This window comes from Bos javanicus, chromosome 17 (genome assembly GCF_032452875.1).
Source record: "Bos javanicus breed banteng chromosome 17, ARS-OSU_banteng_1.0, whole genome shotgun sequence".
NCBI classification, from domain to species: Eukaryota; Metazoa; Chordata; class Mammalia; order Artiodactyla; family Bovidae; genus Bos; species Bos javanicus.
The window spans coordinates 71110739-71121655 of NC_083884.1; the positions used below are offsets into that span (position 1 = coordinate 71110739).

The following is a 10917-nucleotide window of genomic DNA, read 5'->3' on the forward strand; positions in this document are numbered from 1 at the left end:
AGCTTCTGTCACATTTTACCTCAGTACTCCCTGGTTTCTGTCAGATTTTACCGCAGAAGCCTGTAGTCTCTATCAGATTTCACCTCAGAAGCCCCTAGATCTGTCTGATTTTACCTCAGAACTCCATAGCTTCTGTCATATATCATCTAGAACCCTGTAGTTTCTGTCATATTTTACCTCAGATCTGCCTATTTTCTGTCAGATTTTACCACAGAACCTCTTAGATTCTGTCAGATTTTACCTCATAACTCCCTAGTTTCTGTCAGATTTTACCTTAAACACCCTAATTTCTGTCAGACTTTACAACAGAATCCCACTTTCTGTCGGCTTTTTACCTCAGAAGACCATAGTTTCTGTCAATCTCACCTCAGAATCCCCTAGTTTCTGTTAGATTTTATTCAGAACCCTTAGGTTCTGTCAGATTTTATGTCAGAACCTCCTAGTTTTTGTCAGATTTTTACGTCAGAAGGCCCTAGTTTATGTCAGATTTTACATCAGAAGCCTCTAGTTTACGTCAGATTTTATGTCAGAAGCGCCTAGTTTATGTCAGATTTTATCACAGAACCCCCTAGCTTCTGCCAGATTATAACCTCAGATGACTATAGTTTCTGTTAAATTTTACCTCAGAATCCCCTAGTTTCTGTCAAATTTCCCCTCAGAACTGCCTAGTTTCTGTCAGATTTTACCACAGAACCCCCTAGTTTCTGTTAGATTTTAATTTAGAACCCCCTGGCTTCTGTCAGATTTCACCTCAGAAGCTCATAGCTTCTGTCAGTTATCACCTCAGGAAATCCTAGTTTCTCTCAGGTTCTACCTCAGAAACCCCTAGTTTCTGTCAGATTTGATCTCAGTAATCCCTAATTTCTGTCAGATTTCACCTCCAATCCCCTAGTTTCTGTCAGATCTTACCTCAGATCTCCCTGGTTTCTGTTAGATTTCACTTAGAACCCTTTAGTTTCTGTCAGATTTTACCTGAGAGCCCTCTTGTTACTCAGATTTTTACCTCAGAATCCTCTAGTTTCTGTCCAATTTTTCCTCAGACTCCCCTGAGTTTCTGTAAGATTTTACCTCAGATCTCCTGATTTTCTGTCAGATTTTAATTCAGAATCCTCTAGTATCTGTCAGATTTTACCTCAGAACCTTCTTGTTTCTCAGATTTCACCTCAGAACCCCCTAGATTCTATCAGTTTTCCTCAGAATCCCCTAGTTTCTGTCAGATTTTACCTCTGAACACCCTAGGTTTTGTCAGATTTCACCTCAGAAGCCCCTAGTTTCTGTCACATTTCACCTCAGTAGTCCCGAGTTTCAGTCAGATATTACCTCAGAATCCCTTCGTTTCTGTCAAATTTTACCTCAGAACCCCCTAGTTTCTATGAGTTTTTACCTCAGAACCCCCTTGTTTCTGTCAGATTTTACCTTGGAATGCCCTAGTTTCTGTCAATTTTATGTAGTTTCTCAGATTATACCCCTGAACCCCCTAGTTTCTCAAATTTTATCTCTAGCCCCTAGTTTTGGGTTAGATTTTTCCTCTTAACCCCCTACTTTCTGTCAGATTTTACCTCTGAACACCCTAATTTCTTTCAGATTTAACCTCAGTACCCTCTAGTTTCTGTTAGATTTTTCCTCAGACCCTGTTTCTTACTGACAGATTTTAACTCATATCCTCTTACTTTCAGAGTTTTTCCTCAGAACCCTGTAGTTTCTTCGAGATTTTACATCTGAACATCTTTCCGATTTTATCACATAAACTAAATTTTTTCTGTACATTTTTACTTCAGAAACTCTTTTTTATTTTCTCTTAGATTTTGCCTCAGTATGTCCTAGTTTCTGTTATTTTCTGCATCTTGGCTGCAGCCATACCCTGGCCAGGTCCCCAAACTCCTGACCCACAGGAGTCACAAGCAGTCTTTATCATCTCAGAGAAGGTCTCCGGTTCCAGGTCCGTGAGGACCCCTGACCATCCCTGGGCTCCAGCCTGAGGATGTGGCTGACTGTTTGTGCTCAGCTGGGATGGCAGCCGTGCTGCTCACAGGGGAATTCAGACCAATGGCAGGTGACCCTGAATCCTGAGCTCCTGTCCTCACCCTGAGCGTATGGCTCACAGAGTACCCCATGTCACCACTCGAGTGTTCTGCTCTCTTTCACTGTCCTTTCACATACATGTAGGATTTGCACTGCAGGCAGGTCTGGACTGTGGGGCCACAGCTAACAGAGATGCACATTTTGGAATAAGGTCAGTTTCCAAGGAGACAAGAGTCCCAATGTAAGCATATCCCTGTGCCCAGGGTGGACCTAGAAATGCCCCTCAGCTGTACAGTGGGCCCTTCTGAATGGGGGCTAGGATATCCCAGAGGTTAGAGGAGGTGCCCATGGCCAGCACGGGCCAAAATGCTGAGTCTCAGAATGGGTGGTGGGCCAACCAGTGGGGAAACCACTCAGGGCTCTCTGAAACTTTCCTCCGTGATGGGGACCCTCATCCCCGTGAGGCCCATCCCCCAGAACTCCTGGTCTGTACCCAATAGTTCAGATTTGGTTCCCACCTCCTGGTCCATGTGAGGTCTTAGCCGAGTTTGTGTCGGGGAGGGGCTGCTGGAAGCTGAGAATCAGAAGGTGTCTCTAGGAGAGGGTGGATCCTGGGAGCATCTGTGCAGAGGAGGAGACAGAGCTGTGGGCAGAGGCTCTGTAGGGTGACCTGTGTGGAGTTAGGTGTGCGTGCTCAGCATGTACTAGGATGTTACTAAGATGTCTAGGTGTTTCAATATGATGTAGTTTTTGCTATTATTGGTGTTATATTTATTTATTTATCACAACAAGTCTTTTAATGACTAAGTTTTTTTTTTTAACATTGCAATAGTTATTCTAGGGGACAGTTTTTTCCTTTTAACATTTAATTAAATGTTAAATGTGTTAAATAATTCAAAGAGAGAAACACGTTTTGTGTTTTGTACAAATTAAAGGACCCTTGAGTATAATGCATGCCTACCACCAAAGCTCAAATTTGCAGCGGTCTCAAAGGAAAATGAACAGTTCAAAACTTAAACAGAATTTATATCACTACAAACATTTACAGGATTCCTCTCATCATTTTTTGAACAGCAAAGATTACAGTGACAGAATTGAATGATCAGAATGTACAAATATTTGTGCAAAACTGCATTAATTATTCTTACTTTTCAATAGAGATAAAACCTATGAACACACAAAAATAATGAAAGAAAACTTCATTTTTGAAAGTAATTCTATTTTAGATTTCAAACAACATTGATTATATTATTATTAAAATTAAAAGAAAATATGGCACCATGAGCAGGAGGAGCAACAAATGATTTGGCAATCATGCCAGCTATGGAAACTGACAAATTGCCAGAGTGTTATCTCCATACCAGTCATCCATCTTGAAAGACTTGAAGCAACTGTTGGGCCTAAACCTCATTTCAGTGTCTTTATTCTCAGAATTCGTAGATCATAAATGAAATATTTAAGAAAGTCCTTTCCCCACTGCTTCAGGAATGCTTCTTGTATCACTGGAAATCCTTAAAAGAGTTGAATCATAGACTCTGGATTTATCTAAGCAAATCTATTTAACTGGAATTTGAACTTCATCTTCAATAAATCAAACAATTATGGGCATTAATAGGTAGTTCCTTAAAAGTCCTTAAATGTTCCTTAAATGTCCTTGTCTTACATTTAAGTCCATTTATTTAAGAGTTCTTGGTTTACTGGGAAATGAGTTATAACCTCACCATCTAACTTGTATGCAACTTCAACTCTGATTTCCATAAATTTGTCCAAAATATCAAAAGTTTTAAGTACCAATGCAGTAAATCCATTAATCATATGAGCATATTTAATCAAAACAATGTCCAACCAGACACATGTTCTTTTCCTTCCTATAATTACACCAAACTCTCTATCCCTTATTTGTAATAATTCTCCAATTGCATTGTCTTGCTCTGTAGGAAAGGGACCAATCCCAACTCTAGTTGTATAAGCTTTCACAACTCCATACACTTCTCCAACATTTAAGGGGGCATACCCAAGCCAGTACAGACACCTCCAACTGTACAGTTCAAAGAGGTTTGAAAGGATAACTTTCAAAATGAATATCTAGCAGTGCTGCATTTGCACCTTCTACCAAGATTTTCTTTGATGGTCTCTCTTTGAAAGCTCGAAAGAGGAAATAAACTCCATATATCTAGCAGTTGGTTTCATCCTTTGTATATAACCCTTGAATTTTTGGAATTCGTCTTCAATGTCTATTTCCGAAGTGGGGTTTATAGATTTGTAGTGGTTAGCCAGAACTTGGAACCTCTCAGAAAAGCCATCAAAGTCAGAAATAAGATGGCATATCCTAAAGTCCACTCTGGTCCTTTGGGGAAGAACAAACAGGGCAAATGCCCTTTTTGTGGTACCCAAATTTTTTCTTGCTTGTTCTCCTCTCTGTTGTTCCTGGATACCATCAGCTGTTTGATGAAAATCAAGCACAATATGAGCTCTGTCCCGTATGAGAAGCCTTTGTCCAGCCTTCCAGACCTTTCCCTTTTTGAACATTTTTTTCTGCTTTCTCACACAATCCAGCTAGATGAATCACCACATCATTTCCAATGAATGCAGTAACATTCAGGCTCCACTGGGAGCCTGAGTTGTTCCACTGGGTGATGATTCCACTGGGTAAAAGACGAAAGTCACCCTCCACAGAATCTGCAGCTGTTCAGGCAGCATTACTTCCTCCCTGGCGGTGGCACAGCGTGCTGGTGTCCTCACCAGCAGACCCAGCACCTTCCCCTTGGCTTCGTGGTCCCACTGCCCGCCAAACACCAGGCTCGCCAGGTTCCCCCCAGGCTGCTCCCTGGGGCGGCCTCAGTCACCTTGGACGAGGAGGATGCCCCCAGGTTGGTCTTGGCAAACGCCCAGGCCCCAGAGACACGAGAAGAGCCCGAAGGGGTCGGGGGTGGCTGGGAGCATGTGAACTGGATTGCTCTGTAAATCTATGTTTGAGAGTCTTAATATAAAATATAACTTATATTCAAAAAAATAACATTTGGTAACACTGTCAATGTCTTAACCTGATATTAGGATTTTTCTACTTTTCTAATGTTTCATTTTGTCGAGAGGACTTGGATCGATGTCTAACGACCGTGGTCTGTAATGTCCCCTTCTACTGGTTTGGTTGTCAGGTTGTTTTTTACACTTTATTGATTGGTTGATTGATGGCTGTGCGGGGTCTTCACTGCTCCTGGGCTCTGGTTGTGGGTGGCGCAGCAGCTCTTCACTGCAGTGCACTGGCTTCTCATTGGGGTGGATTCTCTTGCTGCAGGGCATCAGCTCCGGGGGATGGAGCTTCAGCAGTTCGGCTTTCCTGCTGAGTTGCTGTGCAGAATGTGGGAGCTTCCTGCTTTTGGCACTGCAACCATGTCCCCTCCATCGACAGGCAGATCCTTAAACACAGGAAAACAAGGGAAGTCCTATAAATTCCTCTCTTATGTGCTTTATTTATAGGTTGTATGTAAAACACTTTAACTGCTTTCTCAGAGAACCACAAATTTTACATATTTTTCAATGCTTAAACAAAGACAAATCCAATGTATGGGAAGCCTATAACTCCTAAAGTTTGCTAGATATTTATTCTAAATAAAGATACATTATGTCTTTTTGTGGAGTAATTTCATGACAAAATAGTCTGTTTCTTCTAAGCATCTTCACTGCTTACTTATTTTCTGTACTACAACAAATGTACCTTCTTAGAAAACTGAACTTCATTCCCTTTTTCTGCAAATTTTCCCCACATGTTACCAGCAGGGGGCGCTGTGGGACTGCCCTGGGGTCCCTGCACACCTGCTCAGGAAGCATTACTCCCTCCAGGAGCTGGGCTGGGGGCAGAGCCTGTGCTCCTGCGGGGACCCAGCAGTGTGTCCTGTCTGAGTGCAGAGACCCGTGAGCAGGGACCTGTGTGGTCTTGGCAGGTGCTTCCTCCAGGGGCTCCCAAGAGGGAACTCCCCTCCACCCTCTGAGTCTGGGCTGTGAGCTGAGCTCCAGCATTAGGGCTGAGAGATGGGCTGGGCGGGCCCTGGGTGGACCCCTATTTGCATGGCGCCCCTCCTCTGGCAGAGTCAGGGGGAGAAAAGGAGGCCTGGGGCAGCCCAGCCCCACTGTGGGGACCAGGGTCCTGTGAGCACCATGGCCTGCACTCCTTTCCTCTTGTGTTTCTCTCTCACTGCTTAGGTAGGGACGCCCCGGGCAGGGCTCAGTTCCCAGCCTCATCAGCCCCTGGGGCGCAGACTCTGGGAACCTTTCCTGCAGCTCTTGCCCCGTATTCCCTGTGTCTGTATCTGCGGGTTCCCTCTCCCAGCCTGTGCTGACTCAGCCGGCATCCCCCTCTGCATATCCAGGAGCATCAGCCAGACTCACCTGCACCCTGAGCAGTGGGTACCGTGTTGGTGGCTACCAAATGTCCTGTTTCCAGCAGAAGGCAGGGAGCCCTCCCTGGTACCTCCTGATGTTCAAGTCAGACTCAGATAAGCCCCAGGGCTCTGGGGTCCCCAGTCACTTCTCTGGATCCAAGTCTGCCTCAGCCAACACAGGGCTCCTGCTCATCTCTGGGCTGCAGACTCAGGATGAGGCTGATTATAACTGCTACTGTCCCCAAAACACTGGTATTTACCAGGTGCTTCGCACTGCACAAGGCTGAACAGGCACTGCGCCCCTGTGTCCTCCCTGCCATGCCCATCACTGCTGTTCCGCTCTCGCTCTGGTTAACCTCTTGTGGTCACTTCTGAGTCTCCTGTCATGTACTGCCCCTCATCTCAGATCTGAGACCCACCCACAGCTCTGACCGCTCAGACTGCCGTGTTGTGACACACACTGTCCTCGGTTCAGTTCAGTCCAGTCGCTCAGTTGTGCCCGACTCTTTGCGACCCCATGGACTGCCGCACGCCAGGCCTCCCTGTCCATCACCAATTCCTGGAGTTTACTCAAACTCGTGTTCATTGAGTTGGTGATGCCATCCAACCATCTCATCCTCTATCCTCCCCTTCTCCTCCCACCTTCAATCTTTCCCAGCATCAGGGTCTTTTCCAAATGAGTCAGTTCTTCGCATCAGGTGGCCAGAGGATTGGAGTTTCAGCTTCAGCATCAGTCCTTCCAATGAACACTCAAGACTGATCTCCTTTAGGATGGACTGGTTGGATCTCCTTACAGTCCAAGGGACTTTCGAAAGTCTCCTCCAACACCACAGCTCAAAAGCATCAATTCTTCGGTGCTCAGCTTTCTTTATAGTCCAACACTGACATTCATAAATGACTACCAGAAAAACTATAGCCTTGACTAAATGGACCTTTGTTGGCAAAGTAATGTCTCTGCTTTTGAATATGCTATCTAGGTTGGTCATAACTTTCCTTCCAAAGAGTAAGCCTCTATTAATTTCATGGCTGCAGTCACCATCTGTAGTGATTTTGGAACCCGAAAACATAAAGTCTGTCATTGTTTCCCCATCTACTTGCCATGAAGTGATGGGACCAGATGCCATGAGCTTAGTTTTCTGAATGTTGAGCTTTAAGCCAACTTTTTCACTCTCCTCTTTCACTTTAATCAGAGGCTTTTTAGTTCCTCTTCACTTTCTGCCATAAGGGTGGTGTCATCTGCATATCTCAGGTTATTGATATTTCTCCTGGCAATCTTGATTCCAGCTTGTGCTTCCTCCAGTCCAGCATTTCTCATGATGTATTCTGCATATAAGTTAAATAAGCAGGGTGACAATATGCAGCCTTGATGTACTCATTTCCCTATTTGGAACCAGTCTGTTGTTCCATGTCCAGTTCTAACTGTTGCTTCCTGACCTGCATATAGGTTTCTCAAGAGGCAGGTTAGGTGGTCTGGTATTCCCATCTCTTTCAGAATTTTCCACAATTTATTGTGAGCCACACAGTCAAAGGCTTTGGCATAGTCAATAAAGCAGAAATAAGATGTTTTTCTGGAAGTCTCTTGCTTTTTCAATGATCCAGTGGATGTTGGCAATTTGATCTCTGGTTCCTCTGCCTTTTCTAAAACCAGCTTGAACGTCAGGAAGTTCATGGTTCACATATTGCTGAAGCCTGGCTTGGAGAATTTTGAGCATTACTTTACTGGCGTGTGAGATGAGTGCAATTGTGTGGTAGTTTGAGCATTCTTTGGCATTGCCTTTCTTTGGGATTGGAATGAAAACTGACCTTTTCCAGTCCTGTGGCCACTGCTGAGTTTTCCAAATTTGCTGGCATACCGAGTGCAGCACTTTCACAGAATCATCTTTTAGGATTTGAAATAGCGCAACTGGAATTCCATCACCTCCACTAGCTTTGTTCGTAGTGATGCTTCCTAAGGCCCACTTGACTTCACATTCAAGGATGTCTGGCTCTGGGTAAGTGATCACACCATCGTGATTATCTGGGATGTGAAGATATTTTTTTGTATAGTTCTTCTGTGTATTCTTGCCTCTTCTTAATATCTTCTGCTTCTGTTAGGTCCATACCATTTCTGTCTTTTATTGAAACCATCTTTGCATGAAATGTTCCTTTGGTATCTCTAATTTTCTTGAAGAGATCTGGTCTTTCCCATTCTATTGTTTTCCTCTATTTCTTTGCATTGATCACTGAGGAAGGTTTTCTTAGGTCTCCTTGCTATTCTTTGGAACTCTGTATTCAAATGGAGATATCTTTCCTTTTCTCCTTTTCTTTTGGCTTCTCTTCTTTTCACAGTTATTTGTAAGGCCTCCTCAGGCAGCCATTTTGCTTTTTGCATTTCCTTTTCTTGGGGATGGTCTTGATCCCTGTCTCCTGTACAATATCATGAGCCTCTGTCCATAGTTCACCAGGCACTCTGTCTATCAGATCTAGTTCCTTAAATCTATTTCTCACTTCCACTCTATAATCATAAGGGATTTGATTTAGGTCATACCTGAATGGTCTAGTGGTTTTCCCTACTTTCTTCAATTTAAGTCTAAATTTGGCAATAAGGAGTTCATGGTCTGAACCACTGTCAGCTCCCAGTCTTGTTTTTGCTGAGTGTATAGAGCTTCTCCATCTTTGGCTCAAAGAATATAATCAATCTGATTTCGGTGTTGACCATCTGGTGATGTCCATGTGTAGAGTCTTCTCTTGTGTTGTTGGAAGAGGGTATTTGCTATGACCAGTGTGTTCTCTTGGCAAAACTCTATGAGCCTTTGCCCTGCTTCATTCTGTACTCCAAGGCTAAATTTGCCTGTTACTCCAGGTGTTTCTTGACTTCACACTTTTGCATTCCAGTCCTCTATAATGAAAAGGATATCTTTTTTGGGTGTTAGTTCTAAAAGGTCTTATAGGTCTTCACATCTTCCTAATCAGAAATAAAAATCCCCCAGTGGATATGCTATAAGTGGCAGAAAGAGGCTGGTTCCTGCTCTGTTTCACTCAGACTCCAAAAAATTAATAATACAAATATCTGTGTAAAACTCAAGTTTTACTTCTTAATAAAAAATTTCAAAAGATCTGTCTTGTGTCATTTATTTAATATTCTCTTAATAGAAAACTTTACAAAGATAATTATATTTCAGATATGTAACTCTTATCAATGAAAAATTGAAATAAACATAGATTGTCCTTCAATTAAACTCATGCACGTATTTAAAGTAATGACCTTAAAATTTTCCCTAATCCATTAACATATTTTCATACATTTACCGTCTCAGGGAATTCCCAGGTGGTCCAGTGGCTAAGACTCCGTGTTCCCAGTGCAGTCAGCCTGGTTTCATCCCTGGTCGGGGAGCTACATCCCACAAGCCACAACTAAGACAGCACCCAGATAATGAATACATAAATTTTTTTTAGGTATCTCACAGTCACACACCTACAGTGTAACACACACATTCAGTGTGGGGCAAGCTACAGTAGGGCCTCTTCTCCAACCAAACTTTCCCCGAACTGTATCTTCTCGAACCCACTGCTTGGAACAATTCGTCCTAACAGCCACCACATATCAGGCTCCCTGGGAACACACACTGCTCAGAGCCCTTCAGAGTCTCAATAAAAACGGCCAGGAGCACCATCAGGCCTGCTCCCTGCAGCCTGTGCCCTGTGCCTGCAGGAGAGACGTCCAGAAGGGGTCACTTCATAAGACAGGACATGGGCATGGGGTCCAGAGTGTGGGAAGTTATGCACACAGTAAAGATCCAGGCGTTTAGGAATCAAGGGTCCCACCCCAGGCCTCTCCCCCCTACACCTTCCCACCTCAACAGAGAAGAGGCCCCTCCTCCTCACGGCTGAGGGGACACACAGAGGAAGCAGAGCTCCGGCCACCAGGGAGGGGACACACAGAGGAGGGATCGGCTATCCTGCCCAGAAGGGGACGGGCCTCCCCAGGGCCAGCACTGCCCTGACCTGATCCCGATGCGAGAGGAACTTGTGCCCCAGAAGCCCTCTCAGTCCTGACCCTGAGGAGCCCAGGGAGCCATGGACAGACTCAGTCTTAGGGGCCTGAGGGGAGCACACAGGGGTCCCTGAGGTCACAGCGGATACAGAGGAGGCCCCTGAACGAGCTCTGAGGCGGGGACAGTGCACAGAGCAGGTCAGGAGCTGTCCCCTGAGGGCTCTGGTCACCAGGTCACAGGAAGCGTGTCTGGGCCTGGACAGCAGGGGGCGCTCGAGGGCAATTCCTGAGGTGATTAGTGTGGTGAGAGCTGGGCCCAGGCCCTGACACTGCCAGGCAACCACGGCTCAGGGCTCCTGGATGGCACCTCCCACCCCTGGGCCCCAAGAGCAGCGCCCCAGTCCACCCTGCCCCCCTCAGGCACAGGGACCTGACCCGGGGCCCAGGGAGGGGTCAGAGAGCTGGGGGGTCAGAGAGCTAAGGTGTGGGGGCAGAGAGGTGGGCGGAGTCAGAGAGCTGCGGGGTCATTTGCATGAAAGGCCC

At 45.1% G+C, this 10917-nt stretch overlaps 1 pseudogene; it reads right to left on the minus strand.

The window, feature by feature from the left end:
* Positions 1–3351: 3351 nt before the first annotated feature.
* On the minus strand, positions 3352–5788 carry LOC133228430 (adenylosuccinate synthetase isozyme 2-like; annotated as a pseudogene).
* Between the last annotated feature and the right edge of the window lie 5129 nt (positions 5789–10917).